The 20,790-nt window shown below is 39.5% G+C and overlaps 1 protein-coding gene across 3 annotated transcripts in view; it reads left to right on the top strand.

Annotated features, from left to right (window-relative positions):
* The first annotated feature begins 4,125 nt into the window (after positions 1 to 4,125).
* ptbp3 (polypyrimidine tract binding protein 3) overlaps positions 4,126 to 20,790 on the top strand; it is an 80,962-nt gene continuing 64,297 nt past the window's right edge. For all 3 annotated transcript variants that reach the window (XM_043715888.1, XM_043715898.1, XM_043715905.1), the window contains exon 1: positions 4,126 to 4,138. The gene's annotated coding sequence lies outside the window, so the exon portion shown is untranslated. The remainder of the gene's footprint in view (positions 4,139 to 20,790) is intronic.

Genomic DNA, 20,790 nt, shown 5'->3' on the forward strand with positions numbered 1-20,790 from the left:
ACATGGCCAAATTTGGATTAATGGGTCGTCTTCAGGTTGGAAATATACAACTAGTGGAGTGTTTTAAGTGTCGGTCTGAAGGGGACCAGACTATAAATGCAGAGGTGGGGTGGATAATAAGTTTGCAGATGATGTGAAGATTGGACAGGCAGTTAACAGTGAGGAGGAGGGTGTTCGGTTACAGGAGGATTCAGATGGTCAGGTCAGTGGCACTTGAGATTTTAACCTTGTTAAATGTAAGGTGATGCACTTAGGAAGAAGGAACAAGACAAGAGTACTTAATGAATGGCAAGAGGAACAGAGGAATCTTGTCCACAGATCCCTGAAGGTGGCTAGACAAGTTAAAGCACACTGGATGCTTGCCTTTATCAGTTGAGGTATAGGTTACAAGAACACTGAGGTATGTTGGAACTGTACAGAGCTGTACGAGGATATTGCCCGGGATGGAGAATTTCAGCTGACCAGCGGCTGAATAAACTCAGATTGCTTAAAAAGAAAACATGAGATGGAACCTGATTGAGGTATATAAGCTTGAGTGACATGGATAGGGTTGGTAGAAATTGCTGTTCCCCTTAGTCCAAGGGTCAGTAACAAAGAGGCATAATTTTAATACAGGAGATTTTGAGGGAGTTTAAGGAAAAATCTTTTCTTCCAGATGGTGGTGGGCGGTCTGACATGCACTGCCTGGGAGAGTTGTAAAGATTGGAAACTGCAAACGTTTTTGTTTTTTTGACCAAAAATATTTGGATGAGCACTTGAAATGTTGTGTCATTAAAGGTTGTGTCCCGAGTGCTGGAATGTGGAACCAGTGTAGGTAGTACCATATTTTTGGAGGTGGGCAAAGGGTGTCTTTTGTACAAGATGATTCTATAAATATATCCGGATTTGCTGACGACACGAAAGTAGAAAGGTGGGCTTTTTGGTGATAGTTTGAGTACGTCAGCAAAACATTTGGCATGCAATTTCATGTAGGAAAGTGAGAGACCATGCACTTTGGTAGGAAGGCTCAAAAGACAGATTATCAAATGGAGAGAGACTCCCAAAATGAACCATCCGGGTATTCTTGTTAACAATTGTTAGCCTGCAGGTGCAACAAGTAATAAAAGGACAAAATGGAACTTCAGGCTTCATTACAAACAAGGTTAGAGTTTAAAAATAGAGAAATCTTAACTGTTGGTTACGCTACGCCTGGAGTACTGAGCACCATTTTGGTCCCCTTATTTAAAGGTATTTGAGGCAGTTGAAAAGAAATTCCCAGGATGAAAGGGATTCTGTACATCCTGATGATTCTGTGACTTATCAAGAACAACTAAATAGATTAGGTCTTTATTCATTGGAGTTTAGGAGAGTGAGGAGTGACCTTATTGAAATATACAAGACAGAGAGGCAGTTGGACAGATGTTAAGATGTTTCTACTTGTGCAATTTCAAACAGAATAAGGGGATACTTGTTTAACACTAAAATGTAAAGGAATTTCTTCTCCCAGAGGATAGCTCATGTTGGCATTCTCAATCCCTGACTGTTGTGGAGGTTAGGGCATCAAAAGTTTTTTTTTTGTATTTGTAAAATGCAAGGTTTTGTACAACTTGAGTTCATGGCTATGTGCAGTTGGCATAAATGAGGAATTGAGGATTTCTGCAGATCTGCCATTGGCGGAAGTCCGCAGGTGGTTTCCTCAGTTGATGCTGGTTATGGAGTGATTTTCTTATGAGACGTTGAGTAGGTTGTGCTGAAAATCTTTGGAATACGGAAAAGTGAGAAGTCATCTTAGTGAAACATAGAGGATTGTTAGGGGGCTTGAGAGGGTAGCTCTAGGAAGCTTGTTTCCCTTTGTGGGTGAGTCTAGAACTGGAGGGCATTCGCACGAGTTTGCCCATTTGAGACAAATGAATGGAAACAAAATCAGGAATTGCTGATAAAACTTAGGTCTGTGGAGAGAGGGCAGAGTTAATGTTCAGGTCCAGTGACCCTTCTGAACATGAATGCATTTGATTTTTTTGTTAGCGTAATTAATCTATGAAATTTGTTATTGCAGAGGACTGTTGAGGCAAAGTCATTCAATAGATTAAAGGCTGAGATTTACTGATTGGAAAAAATGTTCTTCTCAGTGACAGAGAGCTACCTGCTGCATGAAAGACTGCAATCATTAGGTTGCTGTTCTAATTTTTTCCCCTACAGGAGTGCAAACATTGCACAGATCTGCTAGCTTGCAAAAGCATGGTTCTTACAACTTTAATTTTGTTCATGAAATGATCAGTGTACAATACTTGTCATATATTTATACTGAGCTTAATATTTTTTCATAGCTTCACATCTTATTTTGTGTTTTCTTGTCAGAACTTTGTGAATTTCAAACTGTTGTAAATTGAATCTGAAGAGGATTAATAGACAACACACTTGCTTTACTTAACAAAGGATTTCAGGATGCATAATTCTCAAACGAGATTTCAAGGGAAGATAAAGGTTGCTTGAGAATGATATAGCACAAGTCTATCTTGAATTTGTACATGATTTAAAGCTTTGATTGTGTTACCTCCTTAATTGAATTATGTGTAACTGCGTTAATATATATGTTCACCTGTGACGTTGTCCTGCTTTTTATACTTCAATGTTTTTGACTTTCGGGTCACTCTTTGCAGTAATTCAATTATTCAGATCTTTAGTCATATTGCACCAATTCTTGCTGCTCCCAGATGCATAAATGCACTTAGAAAGTGAACTATTTTAATTGTCTAGTTACACTGTGGTTTCACTTGAAAAAAGGGATAGAACTGCAGGACATAGTTGTCCAAAGTGAAGTAAAATGTGCCAAAAAATTGAGAGATTCCAGTTGCTTAACATCAAAAGTCATGTTGATCCTGTAACTGAAGATGTTTGCAGCCAGACCAAACCAAGTTTAATCTTTTGGTGCCAACAAAGAACAGTGTATGTGAGGAATTGCTAATAATGGCTTTATTTTAAATGAGCATTAACTTTGAGATGAGCAATTTGTTTTACACTACCAAAAGTAGAATTCAAAATGATGTTTTTCCCAATTTTTTGAAGACTATCAAAGTTAGAGGCTGATGATTTGCACGGTTCAGTGGCCCTTTGTAAATTGGTTAGACTTGGGTGTTTTTCACCTGCATGTTGTATCTTGCACTAGAAACTGTCTTGTAGAACATGCTGACAAATAACTGGGTATTTATATATGGCTTAAGGCACAACATGGTATGGAAAGCAAGTGGAATTGCACCATTTACAGCAGTAACAATGATGATATCATGTTAAACATACTTTAAAAGTGTTATTTTTTTCATGGTTAACGTAAAATGTTTGTTTAGAAAGGTTGGAGAGGTGTTTGAAGAGACCAGACATTGTAGGTTTTTGAGTCAAAACTTGCAAAAATCATCGCATGTCACAAGCAAACAAATTTCATGTTTGGCCCTGCAGAATATGCAATGCTGGATTTAAATTTAAAGCACTCTGCCTTGTTGAATGTTTGTCCAGAGTTTTTGATTGTTTCAACCTCATTTTGTTTGCAGCAACATAAAACTGCACAATCCCAATTCATTTTTCATGTCCCCCTCAGATGGACTTGTCTCAAAAGATGGCAAACTTAAAAATACAATTTTCTTTGATTTAATGGCTATTGTTTTAGTAAATGATTGCAATACAAGTTGCTTTTATTTGGTTTATTTTGAACTACATTTTTGTGTTCTTACAAGTTCAAAACTGGTCCAGCGCTTGATGAAATAATACATCTGAAGTGCAAGATGTCCTTCAGTGATGGGATTTGTATCACCAGGCGCCCAGGTATCTGCATATGTGTGGAATGGCAGAGTGAAATATAAACTCTTATGTTTGGAAAAATTAGTGATTTGTGTCCAAGGGGGAGTACTGTGTCTTAATCACTTTTAGCCAGGTGGTTGCAAGACAAAACATTGTAAAGCAACCAAATCCTGCTCTTGTCATTGGAGGCTGAGAGGTGACCTTTATAGAGGTTTATAAAATCATGAGGGGCATGGATAGGATAAATAGACAAAGTCTTTTTCCCTGCGGTGGAGGAGTCCAGTACTAGAGGTTTAGGATGAGAGGGGAAAGATTTAAAAGGGATCTAAGGGGCAACTTTTTCCACAGAGGGTGGTGTGTGCATGGAATGAGCTGCCAGAGGAAGCCGTGGAGGCTGGTACAATTTACAGCATCTAAAAAGCATCTGAATGGGTATATGAATAGGAAGGGTTTAGAGGGATATGGGTCAAGTGCTGGCAAATGGGTTTAGAATAGGTTAGGATATCTGGTTGGTATGGATGAGTTGGACTGAAGGGTCTGTTTCCGTCTTGGATTACCTAGTGTGAAAACAGGCCCTTCGGCCCAACAAGTCCACACCGACCCACTGAAGCGCAACCCACCCAGACCCATTCCCCTAGATTTACCCCTTCACCCAACACTACGGGCAATTTAGCATGACCAAAGCACCCGGAGGAAACCCATGCAGACACGGGGCGAAGGTGCAAACTCCACACAGAGTGGCCTGAGGCGGGAATTGAACCCAGGTCTCTGGCGCTGAGAGGCAGCAGTGCTAACCACTCTGCCACCGTGCTGCCCACCTGACTTGTATGACCGTGTAGGTTTGTTTATAAAAGGGATGACAAGAACTGGAGTGTTGTGCTGAACCCAAGTTAGTTACTGGTCAGAATGTTTGTGTGTGTGTGTGTGTGTGTGTGTGTGTGTGTAGTACAGTAATTAGTATTCTTGAGCTTCAAAAGTAATTTTGCAGTGATTGACAAGCTCCTCCCACTCCATATGTTTAATGATTCATACCCTGTGCTTATGTATCTTTCTTTGAAGTAATTTAAAAGTTAGGGAGAAAATGCATTTTATTTTCTCTACTAACTTAAACCTATTGCTTTAGACGGCAGCATTAACACTAACACTAGCAAATAAACCTGAACATGCCTGATGACTCAGCATTTTAGTAGGCAAGATTAGTCTTTGTTTCCAGCTCACTCTGTTTATTGACTGTAGGTTTGATTTCAGTCAGTCCACTTCTGCATTCATAGACTACTATACTTGAGACAATAAGTTACTTTTCAATAACACCTTGGTGCAATTCAGTTTTTGCTTTGAATTCTGAGCCAGAAGTAATGAAATGCCATGATTTGAAAATGATCTCTCAAAACAGTCGTCATCAATGTCAAATGAAGTCAGACTAGACTATGTACTGGATAAAGTATGATAAGAATGACTTGTCACAGCAGAGTTCCAGCTGTCTGAGGCGCACAGACTAGTTTAGAACCAGTGACAATGGAGTGAATTCATTCAGCTCTGTCATTTGCTGTGGTGAGGACAGATGGCAATTTAGCAGTAATACAGTGTTCAAGCATAGTTTTTCCGTCCAAGTCTTTTTCCCCATGACTTTCTACCTGAGTGTTACTTGGTTCAGTTTTGTTCAAGAAAGGTTAGGTGAGAAGTTCTGACTCTGCAATATCTGCAGCTGCTGTTGAGAGAAGGAAATCCGATTGGGGTGAAGGTGGGAAGTTAGTTGAGATAGATGTAGTGGGTTAGAAAATAGCCAAATTTTGTTTTATGTACTGTTTTTAAATTCTGAGGGTGACCTATTTCTATCTTAAAACTAATTTTCTTCCCAACCCCTAACCACCTGAACTATCTCACAGCTTTTCTGAGCCAGCAGTGAGGCTCACTAGGAGCTAAATAGAAGGGACAGCCAAAACGTTGTTGTTTGTTGATATTGATATACAAGGTTCCTGTTGGGTATTCTAGTTTGTCGTCTGCCATGTGTATAACTTCAAGGAAATTACGTTGGTTCTTGGATTCAACTGAAGGAGCTATAAAAACTCATGGAGCTCCTGAACTACATATGTGTAACTACAAAAATTACATGGTCCTGGTTTTACTTGGTAAATTAGCAGAGGCACCTCATGGAAATCAATTGGGTAAATTTTTGCACCCAAGTGCAGAACATGATTTGCCAGATTGTTTCATAACATTGCACCACCAAACCAGGTCAGTTGAATACAGGGACAGGTATACTTAAAATATTGGCAATGGTGATTGTGGGGCAAAGGACAGAGAAAACAATTTTCTGACCCACTTGCAAATCAAGTGTTGATATTAAACTGTTTCCGCAAGTCACTGACATGGGTCCTGTAGTAATGCCTACAAGACTTATTTCAAGCTTTTGCTGTTTGAAAAAGTGTTTTATTTAACTTCCACTGAGTTTTAAGAGTTACTTTCACCTGACTTTACCTTATTCCATCCTGCCTCAGCAGTATACTTTGTGTCTACACCTACCATGATACAAGTTGCTAAATGTTTGGCAACCTATTATTTTGGATGATCTGTGGATTTACTGATGTTTTTAAGCATCCTTTAAGGGAAGTACGATACCTCTGATGCAGTTGGAACTTGGACCTAGGCCTTCTAGCCCAAAGGTAGAACACTATCCCTTCCACAAGACCACCACTGAACTGGATTTATATACTGACGGTTTTGAAGAATTGATGTGTTATTATTTAGAAACTGTAAGTAGTTTGTTGCTGATTGCTAATTGTTGGTTGTGGTGTTCTCTCATTTCGAATTTTTGACTTTGAACAAAGTGCATGTGATAAGTAGACTATCAAGCAGCTTGCAGTCATAGGGCTAGTGGAGCTTTTTTGTTCAAATTGTTTATAATCAGTGTTAATTATATTTGCATTTGGGTCTTTAGTTGAAGAATGAAACACTATAGAGTCATTGAGTTTGTTCCTGCACAAACTGTTTGTCATTTGGACCATTGTGATCTCTATTCATGCCAGGCAATGACTCTGGGTTCTCTCTTTTTGGACAATAATCTTGTCATGGTTATACCAACAGTGAATACCCTTTATGAGCATTTTTGGGGTTCCCATTGCCCAGAAACTGAACTAGACCAGGTCAATAAATACTACAGCTACAAAAGCTGGTCAGAGGCTGAGCATTCTGCAGTGCAGAACTCATGTTCAGATTAAGGGAAGCTGATGGCCTAGTGCTATTATCACGAGACTATTAATCCTGAGATTAAGCAAAAGTGAGTAATATAGATGCTGGAATTGAATATCAAGAGTGTGGTGCTGGAAAGGCACAGTAGGTCAGGCAGCATCTGAGGAGCAGGAAAATCAATGTTTTGGGCAAAAGCCCTTCAGGAATCCCTGATGAAGGGCATTTGCCCGAAATGTCGATTTTGCTGCTCAGATGCTGCCTGACCTGATGTGCTCTTCCAGCACCACACTCTTGATATTAATCCTGAGATCCAGGTAATGTTTGGGGGGGCAGGTTTGTATCTGCCACGACAGCTGGTGGAATTTGAATTGAATTTTCAAAAACAGTCTGGAATTAAGAATCCACTCATGACCATAAAATCATTGTCAGAAAACACCATCTTGTTCAGTCGTGGACTTCTGGGAAGGAAATCTGCCATCTTCACCTAGTCTGGCCTACATATAACTCTAGACTCACGGCTATGTGGTTGATTCTCAATTGCCGTCTGAAGTGACCTAGAAGCCAGTCAGTTGTACCAGTTGCTATGAAGAAATGAAACCAGATAGATCACCTGGCATTGACCTTTGCACCAGAAAAGACAATGATAGAAACATTGAGGCAAATCTAATTCTAGAGCGAATTATACAATGAACGGAAGAGTCTTGGGAAAAGTCGATGAACAGTGAGATTTGGGAGTGCAGGTCCATTGTACCCTGAAGGTGGCTGCACAGGTGGATAGAGTAGTCAAGAAGGCATATGGTAAGCTTGCCTTCATCTGACAGGGTATTGAGTATAAGAGCTAGCAGGTCATGTTAAAATTGTACGACGTTGGTTTGGCCGTATTTAGAATACTGTGTACAGTTCTGATTAGTTTAGATTTAGTTAGATTCCCTACAGTGTGGAAATAGACGCTTTGGCCCAACTTGTCCACACCGACCCTCCTGGAGAGCAACCCACCCAGACCCGCTTCCCATATTTACCCCTGACTATTGCACCTAACTCTATGGGCAATTTAGCATGACCAATTCACCTAACCTGCACAGTTTTGGACTGTGGGAGGAAACCGGAGCACCCGGAGGAAACCCACGCAGACACTGGGAGAATGTGCAAACTCCACACACTGTTACCCGAGGCTGGAATCTAACCTGGGTCCCTGGCGCTGTGAGGCAGCAATGCTAACCACTGAGCCACCATGGTCGCCACTTCATCAAAAGGGTGTGGACGCTTTGGAGAGGGTGCAGAGACGGTTTACGAGTATGTTGCCTGGTATTAAAGGTGCTAGCTGTGAAGAGAAGTTGAGTAGGTTAGGTTCGTTTTCCTTCGGGGGGAAAAAAGAGATTGAGGGGGAACTTGATTGAGGTCTACAAAATCAAGAAGGGTATAGACAGGGGAGATAGAGATAAGCTTTTTCCCAGGGTGAAAAATTCAATAACAAGAAGTCACACACTCAGGATGAGAGGTGGAAAGTTTAAGGGGGACATACGCGGCAAGTACTTTAGAGGGTGGTCGATGCCTGGAATGCATTGCTGGTAGAGGCAGGCGCAGTAGATTCATTTAAAGTGCATCTGGATAGATGCAGGAGTAGGTGCGGAGCAGAGGGATACAGATGCTTAGGAATTGGGTGACGTTTAGACAGTAGATTTGGATCGGCTCAGGCTTGGAAGGCTGAAGGGCCTGTTCCTGGGCTGTAATTTTCTTTGCTCTTTATCTTTGAACCCCTGTCAACTCTGCCAAGTCCTACTCCGTACAATCTGGGGTGTTTTGCCCAAATTCAGAGGGTTGTCTCTCAGGCTAGTCAAACAACAGCCTGATAGCCATACTTGCAGAATCATTCCTTACAGTCAATGTTCCAGACACCACTACCACCAACCCTTGATATATAACCATGCTGACTATCCTTGATCACATTATTCCTATCTGGGGTGTTTTGCCCAAATTCAGAGGGTTGTCTCTCAAGCTAGTCAAACAACAGCCTGATAGCCATACTTGCAGAATCATTCCTTACAGTCAATGTTCCAGACACCACTACCACCAACCCTTGATATATCCTGTCTTTGCTGGCAGGACAAACCCAGCAGAGGTGGCAGCAGTGGTTTATCTTGGTGTGTACAACTTAACAAAGTTGTACAGATACAGGTCTGTAACCATTGTATTTCTGACGTTTGTTTGTTTATTTTACTTGAAGTTAAATTTACAATGTCATTTTGTCAGCAACCCCATAATCTAATTAAAGACACCAATTGTGAAACTTTGAAAAAATCAAATTAGGTCATTAATGTCAGGTCTTTGAACTATACCTGAAGTTAGATTTAATATGGATATATGTGGCACTGGGTTATTGTTTGCTAACATCTTCACAACCAGTTGGCTTTATTACATTTGACAGCAGAGTGGGAGCAGAAGCAGCAAAGAATGCTGCGTTCACCTAGCCTGCTGCTGCAGCTGATGCTACTGCACTTCATGCTCAGATGCGCTGGTATCCTCCATCTGAAGCATCTTGTCAAGATGGAAGTCTCATCAGTTTTGCTATGAATTTAACTGCCCTTCTGCAATTTAGATTTCTCCATGGAGTGGTGTGCAAGGACAGACTGGATTTTGTTTTCAGGTTGGAGTTTACTAAAGGAGTTTTTGGATAACTGACTTGTTTCCACTCAATTTGGAGGGGGTGGAGTGGTCACTGAGGACTGTGAATTTAAGAACTTTACAGATGAACACTGTTTTTTCCATGTTGGAGGATCCTGGGTATCCTATCTACAACATTGACGACTAACCTTTGTTGTTATAATCATTGTATGCCTTGTGTCAATAACTTGAATACTGGCTGTCAGATTCTTATGAATAAACTGGAAGTGCCTTTAGTTGGTTATCATGGAATGATAAAAGGAGGGAATGAGATTTTAAGCGGTTAATTTGCTCGAGTGATCTGTAAGAAATTGGATGCCCTGGGAGAATGGTGGTATGTCTCTTTTATAGGTAGAATGCATAGAATTTACAATCCCATTCCTTGACATTCAGAGCCATTTCCTAATTATTCAGAGTAAAAGAATTACATTGTCCAACCCTATTCAGAAATCAATAAAAACATTTCAATTAAAATTCTGACAACTCCCTGCAGTTTTTAAAAAAAGATTCACAACAGATCTGGCTATTAAGGGATGATTTACATTACATTGTTTCTGGACATGTGATGACTATACTGTCTTGAGTGGCATATAACAGGAAAGAGAATGGCTGGGGGTCGTCTTGTGGGCATTACTAACTGTGATGTAAAGATTTTGTATAGAAGGACTGTCCCTTTGTTCAGAGGTCCTTTGACACGCTTCGCAAGCATTGCAAAGAGTGTTAAGGGTTCCTCCACAGCTTTTGTGTACTTAATAAATTTTGGCTGTTCACAGAAGTTGGCATATTGCAGTTGCATCAAGTGTGTAAGAAAAATAAATGAACGGGTGAAGCCACCACACAGAATTCCTTGCATGCTAAACAGCATAAGTAGCAAAGTGAAGCCACAGCCAGCAGATCAGATCGAAGCTCTGCAGTTGTGCCATGTTCAGTTGTGAATGGTGGTGGACAATTAAAAAAACTCATTGGAGAAGGAGGCTCCACAAATATCCCCATCCTCAATGATGGAAGAGCCCAGCACATGAATTCAAAAGGTAAGGTTGAAGCTTTCGCAGCAATCTTCAGTGGATGTGTTCAGTGGATGATCCATCTCTGTTTCCTCCAGTGGTCCTTAGCCTTTCAGATTCCAGTCTTCAGGCAATTCAGTTCACTTCACATGATATCAAGAAATGCTTGAGGGCACTGGCTACTGCGAAGGCTACGGACCCTGACAATATTCAGGCAATAGTACTGAAGACTTGTTTCCCAGAGCTTGTGACTTGCCTAGCCAAGTTGTTCTGGTTTGGTTGCCCAGTTGATGCCAGCGGCCCAATGTGGAAACTGCCCAGCTATGTCCTCTGTGCAAAAAAGCCGGACAAATCCAATTTGGCCAATTACTGCCCCATCAGTCGACTCTCAATTGTCAGTAAAGTGATGGAAGGTGTCATCAGCAGTGCTATCAAGCAGCAGGTGTTCAGTGATGTCCAGTTTGGGTTCTGCCAGGGCCTCTCAGTTCCTGACCTCATTGCAGCCTTGGTTCAGACATGGACAAAAGAGCTGAGTTCCAGAGGTGAGAGTGACTGCCCTCGACATTAAAGCTTCATTCAACTGTGTGGCATCAAAGAGCCTGAGCAAAACTGGCATTAGTGGGTACCAGGAGGCAAATTTTTGGGTGGTATGAGTCTGGAAGATGGTCCTGATTGGTGGAGGTCTGTCATATCTGCTCCAGGACATCACTGCAGGACTTAATCAAAATAGTGTCCCTGAGCCTAACTACCTTCAACTGCTTCATCAATGCCTCCATCGTGAGAGCCAAAGTGGGAAGGTTTGCTGATGAGTGCAGAGTGTTCAGCACCATTTGCAACAATGAAGCAGTCAGTGTCCAAATGCAGCAAGATGTGGGCAAAATGCAGGCCTCAGCTGTCAAGTGGCAATTAACATTTGCACCACACAAATGCTAGACTGTAACCGTCACCAATAAGAGACAGTCTAACTACTGCCTCTTGACATGCAATGGTGTTGTCATCATTGAATCCTCCACGAAGAACATACTGGGAATTATCATTGATTAGAATCTCAACTGGACTTACTGCATAATTGCACTGGCGACAAGAGCAAGTCACGGGCTGGGAATACTGCAGGGAGTAACTCCTCTTTTGACTTGCCAACACCCCTCCACCATCTACAAGGCACAAGTGAGGAATGTGATGGATTAATCCCCACTTGACTGGATGAGTGCAAGCTTAATACTATCCAGGACAAATCGACCCACTTTTATATCCTAAGTGCCACCCCCTCTACCACCGGGACTCAGCAGCAGTGTGTACTATCTACAAGATGCACTGCTGAAATTCAACACCAATCCTCAAACAGCACTCCAAACCCACAGCCAGTTCCATCTAGGACAAAGGGAGTAGATATATGGGCATCCCACTACCTTCAAATTCACCTCTAAGCCACTCACTGTCCAGACTTTGAAATCTATTGGTATTCCTTCACTATTGCTGGGTCAAAATCTTGGAATTTCCCTCTCTAAGGGCAAAGTGGGTCAACCGCTGCAGGTGGACTGCAGCGGTTCAATACAGCACATCACTACCACCATGTCAGAGGCAACTAGGGATGGGTAATAAATGTTGGCCATCCAGCAACGCCCGCATCCAACAAAATGAAGAAAATATTATTCAAAGCCTGACCAATGTTTTACCAGGTGTAAGTCAGCAGTGTGGTGGAATATGTGCCATTGCTCAGATAAGTGCAGCTCCAAAACACTCAAGACACAGTCAGAGATTTAAAAAAAATACACACTTGATTGGCAGTCCATCTAACAGGTTTAACGTTTACTCCCTCTATTTGACTCGTGACATTTACAAAATACACTGCAAAAATTCATGAATGCTTCTTAGAATCTACCACACCTATGACCTTTTATCACCAGGAAGGACAAGGACAGCAGATATATAGGAACAACACCACCTGCAAATTTATCTCCAAGCCATACATAATCCTGCGATCGTGGTGGTGTTCTTTCACACTTTGAATCTTCTAACTCTATCCTTGACAAGATAGTTGTGCCAACACCACATGGCCTACAATTCAAAAAGGCAGCTCTCTGCTGCCGCCTTGAGGGCAATTAGGGCTGGGCAGTGAATGTTATAGTATTAGCACACTTGTATCCTGAAAATTATGTATTTAAAAATCAGGGCAGAAAATTTTAGGCATCTCAAAACATTTCTCCCTGAAGGCTAAGCTTAATACTATAACATTTGACATTGTTCTGCTGACTTTGACTAAAGTTCTGCCTGACCAGCAACCTTTCGACATGCTGTTATCCTTGTTGCATCATTGTGTTTCATGAAGTGTATTTTTTTATTGTCTACACAGTAAATCTTTGATTCTGTTTATTCAATCTTAGTAACTTCATTAATCCTCAGACAGACACTTATGCAATAATTTTAAAGAACAAGTTCATGTGGCATTTACTACTTGGGAAAGAGCTGATTCACATCTGTGACTCTTGATGAGATGCGTTGTCATCTCCATGGCAACAATTGTAGTTTACAAATGACTTGCTTATATCTACATTACTCTTAAGCATGCATTATGTCACTGTACATTCTGTGGCATTCTCTTGCCCATCTTCCCCCAACCCCTCTGTCCATATTCTTTGCTCCACTGTAACTAGACAATAGAGATTTCCAGTTTTCAGTATGCAATTTCAGTGATGCATTGGGCATATTGGGGGTCGGGTGGTGGTGAAAATGCCCTCTAACTATGTATGATTCATGGTTAGCCATCTTTTTTGTGATGTCTAAAGTGAGCTGGTGATTTAAATCAATGGGCAATAATCACACCAACTTTTTTATTTCTTGTCAATGTTCAACTCTTCATTACCCTTTTTAGCTCAAATTTGTGTATTATGTTGTCCATCAAGATTCTGAATTACTGCCAGGTTTCCCAGTCATGAATAGTAAATTATTTATTGTCTGAAAATAATAACATGACTCTCGGATCTATAGTGTAACTGTATACGTGATGTCTACACCAAATGATGATGGAAAGCTGTTGACAGCCATAGTTAATTGAAACAACCATGCATAGTCACTGTTACCATCTCTAATGTTGCTGACCAGTTACATACGTTTTAAATTTTTGTGCTCATTAAGTTGTGGGCAGTTAGTATAGAAGTGGTCTACTTTGAACTTTTAACCTTGCACAGCACACTTTCACAATGAGTTTAGCACAACCAAAGTCAGAAAGATATTTCTGTCTCCTTGGCCTTAAATGTATGCTTGACTCCAGTGCACAGAAATACTCCTTGCTACTCTGCTGAGAAACTTATTTCCTGTGGCCTCTGAGGCAATCCCAAGAGCAGCGTTTTTCTTAATAAAAAAAACTGCTTGCATTGTGTTCTTATAACTTCATCTTATTTGATTACTGAATTGTTAATTGGTCTATCCACTCTAACTTGATTCTTCTTTGAGAAGATACTGTTGAATTATTGGAGGAGAGTAAATTAATGTATGGATTCATGGTTAGTAAAACCACACAATTGGGTTACTGCAATGCAGGGAAACACATGTGCTGTGCTGCTTGTTAATTGAGATCTTCAAGTTAGATGTCTTGTCTTGTAGTTGACACATGTATAGAATTACTTTGTTGTTTTGATTTGTTTGAATGTTCCATACTTGTAATTTGTAATGGTTGCTTCTCATTAGCCATAAAATTCAAAAGTGAAATAAAAGTATGGTGAGGCCTGCAACTTGTTCAAGCAGAAGAATATTTTAAAACTGTTATGTAGAGCTAAGCATTTGTATTACTGCTGTACTGTTGAATTCATCAGCACAATTTAGGCTGAAAATACCAGGCGATTGTGTTCCCTATGCATCTATGTACAAGGGGGTTAGGAGCAGGAGTGGTCATATGGACCCTTGAGCCAGCTCTGCCATTAAATAAGATCATGGCTGTTCTGATTTGTCACCTAATTTTGCATTCTTTTCTCCTGGTATGAATGTATCCTTTTTTTGAAAAAAGGAAATTCTAAGATCTGCCAACATCTGACAGCACAATAAATATGAGCGGTGGTAATCTGCTTAATGGCATATCCTCTGCTCATATTTCCATAGTCCTGCACTTTGATGCTTGTGTTTAATTTGAGCAGTATGACTGAGGAAAAGATGCATAGGCTTAATTTTACCCCTTGAAGTGGGCACTCTCTCCTCAATGATTTCCAGTTATCTGGTCATTGTTTCTTTAAGGTTCTGGCACTTAAGAGTTACCCCAAAAGATGCACAGTTTCTGTTGACCATGGCTTGAAAGCTTAGCATTTGACTTTTATCTGGGGTGATTTGCAAAAGGGCAAGGATTACTAGTATTCGCCACCCTGGTTGTTAAATGTATTGTTTTCATAAGTCTGAGATGGTCTTTTGCAGAGATGATACGAGCTTTTTCAGAATCTAGGCAGGCTTGTGGGTTAAGTAAATTTTGGTTTTATGACTTTACCCTTAATGAACAAAACCTGATAAGATAATGTGTGGAGCATTTAATGTTAAAATGCAATTTTAATCAGAGAGGCTTGAAGAATTTGTGGGAAGCAGATAAAGGAGTAACAAGTTTCCAAGTATACAAAGACCTACTCTGGGCTCTTGGAACATCGAGGTAATGTTTCTCCCTTTCTGGACCAGAAGCTCCATCTGCTCAGGAAGTGTTGTAATATGTCTGACCTTCTTTTACAGAAATGAATATTTACTTTCCTGTTGTATTTTTAGTTTAGTGCCCTTGAAAACTCTGTTTTTCCAAGTTACTACTAATTTCTGCAATATTGAACACAGAAGCTGTTTTTCATTTGTGTGTGCCATTTATTACTTTGCAATTCTGAAAACAAATAGTGCAAAATTGTAAAGAAGAAATTTGTTTGGTTTCAACTGACCTTCTATTTAAAGCACATCTTTGAATCTGTTTGGGTGAGGACACTGCTAGTGTCTCCTTACTGCTGGTGTGCGAGTGCCTCTCAATAATTGATGCACGAGACAATGAACCTCCCTGAGTTTGATGCTGGGCACAACAGTAGCTTATCCTGCAGCTGTTGCAGTCTTCTGGAGAGAGTTTGTTTCTAGGGTGACAACCAATCAGTCTTTTTGAGGCAAGCTGTCCATGATGCTTGCATCTTTTGAGCTGGCGTATTTGGTTGCATAGTCAATTGACAGGCGTACCAAGTAAGGTTAATTTTATCTTAATTTACACAATAAACTTCTGTAACTTCCTATTGGCTTAACCCACATATAGTTTGCTTTCTCCTGTCCTTTTGTCTTCACTTTAAATTGTTTTCATCTGTTTGTTAATTTGCCTCAGTTGGGATTTCTTTTATGCTTTATTTCCCCTTTTGGATGACTGATAAGCTTCTGAATGCTGTTATCAACTCTGACAGGTAATGTCTCTTGGGATATGCGACATGTGTCTGCTAAATCTGGTATTAATACAGCTAGCTATTTTGTTTCCTGTGGTGCCATCATTGTTGGAGCATTTTAGTAAAATTTGTAACTGAAACAAAAGGCAGGTATTGTAAGTCGTTTGAAAATCGTAATTGACTTGGAATTATTTATATGCGTACTTGTGTATAGCTGAATCAATATATTGTAGGATCTGCATTTATGTAAATGATTGGCTATTATTCTTTAATATCATTTTTGAATAAGTCGATTAAGTTCTAATCTTGCTGTTCTTTTTTGAACTCCAAATGCTTTTCATGTTGCCTGTCACTGCTCATACCATGCTCTTGATAGCTTTGGACAAAAGAAACTGAATTCCCTGTTTTGCTTGGTGCTGACATTGCTCTGTTGATGGCATTTACTTTAAGGTACGCACCAAGTGCATCTGAACATAATTTCAGGTCACTTTAAGTGGTGATGTTTGATTGCCAATTTGTGATGTCTGTTTTGATCTTGAAAGCTAGATTTTACCAGATTATATGATACTATGGCTTTAAGTGTTGTCTTTTATTCTATTTCTTGATGAAGGAAAGTTAAGACAGAAGTGCTGAGTAAGTGGCTTGTGCAGCCTTGGAGTTTTTAAAAATTGTAACGATAGAAACAGCTTGAATGGATGGGGTCAAGTTCCCATTGCACCAGGGTTTTGGTTTTGGTTTTGGTTTTAGCTTTAGTTTTGTGCAGTTGCTGAAGACTTGAAGCTGGATGTAGAAGCTCTAATTCCTCTCTGTCACAGCGACAACTTGGGGGTCTCTTCCCTGCTGCTAGAATTGTATGAGAGAAAATCTATTTTAGTGAATTTGCTTTTGCCAGGGGTATGATTATGGGAAGTTACTATATTGGAACAGTTAATTAATGATTAATATATAACATTAAGCATTTCAATAGTTACAGTTAAGCCAGTTTTTTGTTTCTATTTAACTACTGTAAAAATTGTTTGGCTTAAAGTTGAATAGTTGACTAATTGAATTGCCTCTGGAGCGCAATACATTATATTTAGTCTAGGCCCTAACATTTTCTTATTTTAAGGCTATCTCAATATGTATTGAGGGGGGGTTTGATCTAGTCTGTAACAAATGATATTTGCACTTGTCATGTATGTTAGGTAATTTGCATACAGCTAAGTCTTTCTGTGACAACTGGCCTTGGATGCGTATTTGGCTTATTGATTGGCTAATTGCATATTGTCAATACATTGCTCATCTTGCTGTGAGCAATGTTGCTCATGATCAAAGAACCATTTAATAAAAATAATGCATAGTGTTCACTCCTGTGCAGCATTACATGAGGCTGTTCTTTTTCACTCATGGTAAGATTATTCCTTGTAATTTTCTTAGAGCAGCTTGACTCATGCAATTTAAGATACGACAGGGGGCTGTTGACTGTTGAGATTCTTCAATCTGCACTCCTGGCCCTGAACCCACTCTTGACTTTTTGTGTCCTTTCCACTAAATTCAGCTGTGTCACAGCCTTTGTCAAGTATTGCACTAGATGTGAAGTTTTTTGACGCAAAGACACCATATTTTGGTGTACCTTAAATGTTAATGGAAAAGGAAGCTTGAACGTCCATGTTAAGAAAATAAAGACAACAGAAATTAATAGAATTAGTTCGCGTTAACCATGTTAAAACAAAAACACCGATTGTATTTATTAGCTTATCACTATTACATAATAAAAGACAAGGTTCTGGGTTTGTTTAAAATGTGATAACGTTGAACATTTGGAAGAGAACTCTGAACCAAATGATTTATTATTCCCAGCTTTCCATGTAACTTTAACAGCAAGTCACAATTTTGTTTGTATCTCTCTATGTATGACTCTATTGCTCTGTCTTGCTCCTTCATTTGGGGAATTATGGGGAGGGGGTGGAAGAAATCCTGAATTGATTATCAGCCTACTAAATTTCATCATGGGCACTGCTTTTCATGGCTGACTAGTCTTGGCATTTGACTTAAACCCAGAACTTCTGGCATAGAGGTAACAATGTTTCAGCTGTGTCACAAGATGTCATATAATTCTTTTCAGTCGACATGTTCAAGCATATTCGAACCTGCCACTGGTAGGTAGGCCTTGAACCTGGACCACCTTGTTAAGAAGTAGACACTAGTACTGCAGCACTAAAAAAAAATATCAGCTACCATGGTGAGATTTGAGCCCGTGCCATCTGGGCCTCTGAGTTACAAGTCCAGCCATGTTAGAACAATGCCGGCACATTGCTACTACGGAACAATGTAAAATGAGAACTGTCTTAAAAGATAATGTCAGGTAAGTTAAATGAAGTGGAACAATCTGTTATATTCAGTTATGATCTATGAACAGTGCTTAAAAAACTTTTTGTGGGTCCATATTCAGCTGAATATTGGATTTCCCTTAAATACTCATCAAAAATATTTGCAAAAGATGGTGTATTTAGCTGACAGTTTAAGTTCTATTCCTGTTAAAAGCGCTGTTCATTCTTCTGCAATTGAACATCAAACTTTGCATTAATAAGTTTATGCTGACTGGAGTATAAAGCATGTTCCAGTTGGCTAAAAATGTTTCAAACAAGTCATTAATTCTGATCACAAAGCTTTTTTTTTAATATTTTAATGGCATGCTAAGTTGCATTAAGGCAATGAATGAGCCTGAATGAAAACCTTGATTAGTTGAAATATTCTTGAGACTGTTGAAGACTAATCTGCCAGTTAGCAACTTCCACAAGACTGTTGCAAAATTCAAGTTACAGACCACAAATAGTTAGTTGACACAACTAAACTGTTAAATATATTTTGTTATTCTGTGCCTCGGATTCTATTCATGTGCATTTTCATGGAAGGATTTTTTAGTTTATTCTGTAATATGTGACATTTAATGTACAGATATGCTTAAGTATACTTTCGCATTCTCTCTGCATTGAGGATGACTTCTATTCAGGTTACCTGGATTCTGTGGTCCAATAATGGATTCTGAAGGTGGCATTTGAAGTGGTCGAAAAGTCTGATGCAATGGATGTTTTATGCACTGGTCATTCTTGGAGCTTGTCTTCCAGCTGAACCTGTCAGATGTTCCATGTTTGGAGCCTTTTGCAATACTACTTGAGTTTGGGCACTCTTAGGGTAAAGGTTCCTGCTCGTTGGTCAGGATATTGTGTTTCTTTTACAGAGGAATTAAGGATGCCCTGTCCACTCAAGTGATTTAATTTTACAAGTTGGACAACTGTTGCAGATTGCAGCATGGTATTTTCTTTTTGCAAAAAATGTCATTGTTTTGTTCATGAGTCTTGGACTGAATTTGAAGATTTTTGTCCTGCAGCTCCATTTATTTGATCAAATATTTTATCAAGTTTCCATCAAATAAGCGGGATTGTAGAACAAAACTCTTCAAATTCAGTTCAAAACTCAAAACTTTCTTGCTTATGCAATTTACAATAATTAGCCAGCTTGTGAAGTTAAATCATTCAGTTGAGTGAAACATGACTTGAGAATAAACAGCTCAGTTGTCATCAACTTCAAGGGTAATGGTTCCAAATTTTGCATAGTTAAATTTGGCAATCTGCTAACAGCTGTTGAATTGCCTCCATATGGGTCGACAAAGCCTGGCTCTCATCTTGGGGAGATGTTATCTTTGCAATTTGTAGCATCACCTGTGTCTCATTGTGGGAGTGGCTAATAAAAACTGATTTTTTTAAGGCAACAGCACCAAATCATCAAGCATCATTATATCTTCAGAAGCAACTTTTGCTTTTTCTGTTTCTTTCAGTTCTCCTTGTTCTTTAAGATCGCAAGATCTGTTATTTCATAATGTGGATAAAGTAATTGCGTGTGTGCACTTGCAGAGTCATCTGCATGCTGCAGCTCAATGATGGAAGTGGTCTTGGATTGTTTTCCCACCTTCCCTGCCTGCTCTCCCTGTCTAAGTTTATGTGAATATTGCAATGCCTGATATGAAGTGAGGGATATTTTAAACTCTTAAATGTTTGTGCATCTGAATGTTGTCACTTATGCACAATTTCAATTGTTGCTCAGTTTTGAATATAATTGCACTAATTGAGTAGTTGTAGTATTGTTAATCCTTTTGTTTATAATATGTTTGCAAATCAATTTTGCCTGACTATTATAACATTATATTTCCAGTTTTATGAATGACAGTTTTGGACTCCTGTTCAATTTTGGCCAAGTTAGTTTGAGTAGAGCATTGTTTAAATACAGCTTTGAGTTTTCCTTCTGCTGCAATTGGTTGTCTTAACACAACAGGATGCCATGTTTTGCTGAATCATAGCACATTCCTTAGTTCTCAAAGTGGTCAAACTCAAGATATTTTAGATGCATTATCAATTAGAACTGAATCGTGGATTTATGTTCTGCCCTGACCAAACTAAAAATACCGCAATGGGTTTTAGGTGCAATCTGTCTAAACAATTGAATAAGCTTAATTAGTTTTAAGTGTGAAATGAAAGCTGTTGAAAATTTAGGGAACAAGATACAGTGGAAATTTGAAGTTTAGTGTCATAGATGAAATGTTTAAAGCACCTGGACTCAATGGAGGCTCATGATGGAAATATAGAATTTGAACAATAGATTATCTCCGATTGGAAAAATTTGGAGACATGTCGTGGAGTTGGACATGATCGAGGCATTGCTGAAGCAACAAGAATGGCAATTTTCTTTCAAATGTAGAGCACCCTTCTTTCATAACAGAGATGTTCAACTTTTGTTGCCTTGCCTTGTTGCTG

The sequence above is a fragment of the Chiloscyllium plagiosum genome, chromosome 2 (assembly GCF_004010195.1).
Source record: "Chiloscyllium plagiosum isolate BGI_BamShark_2017 chromosome 2, ASM401019v2, whole genome shotgun sequence".
Taxonomy (NCBI): Eukaryota; Metazoa; Chordata; class Chondrichthyes; order Orectolobiformes; family Hemiscylliidae; genus Chiloscyllium; species Chiloscyllium plagiosum.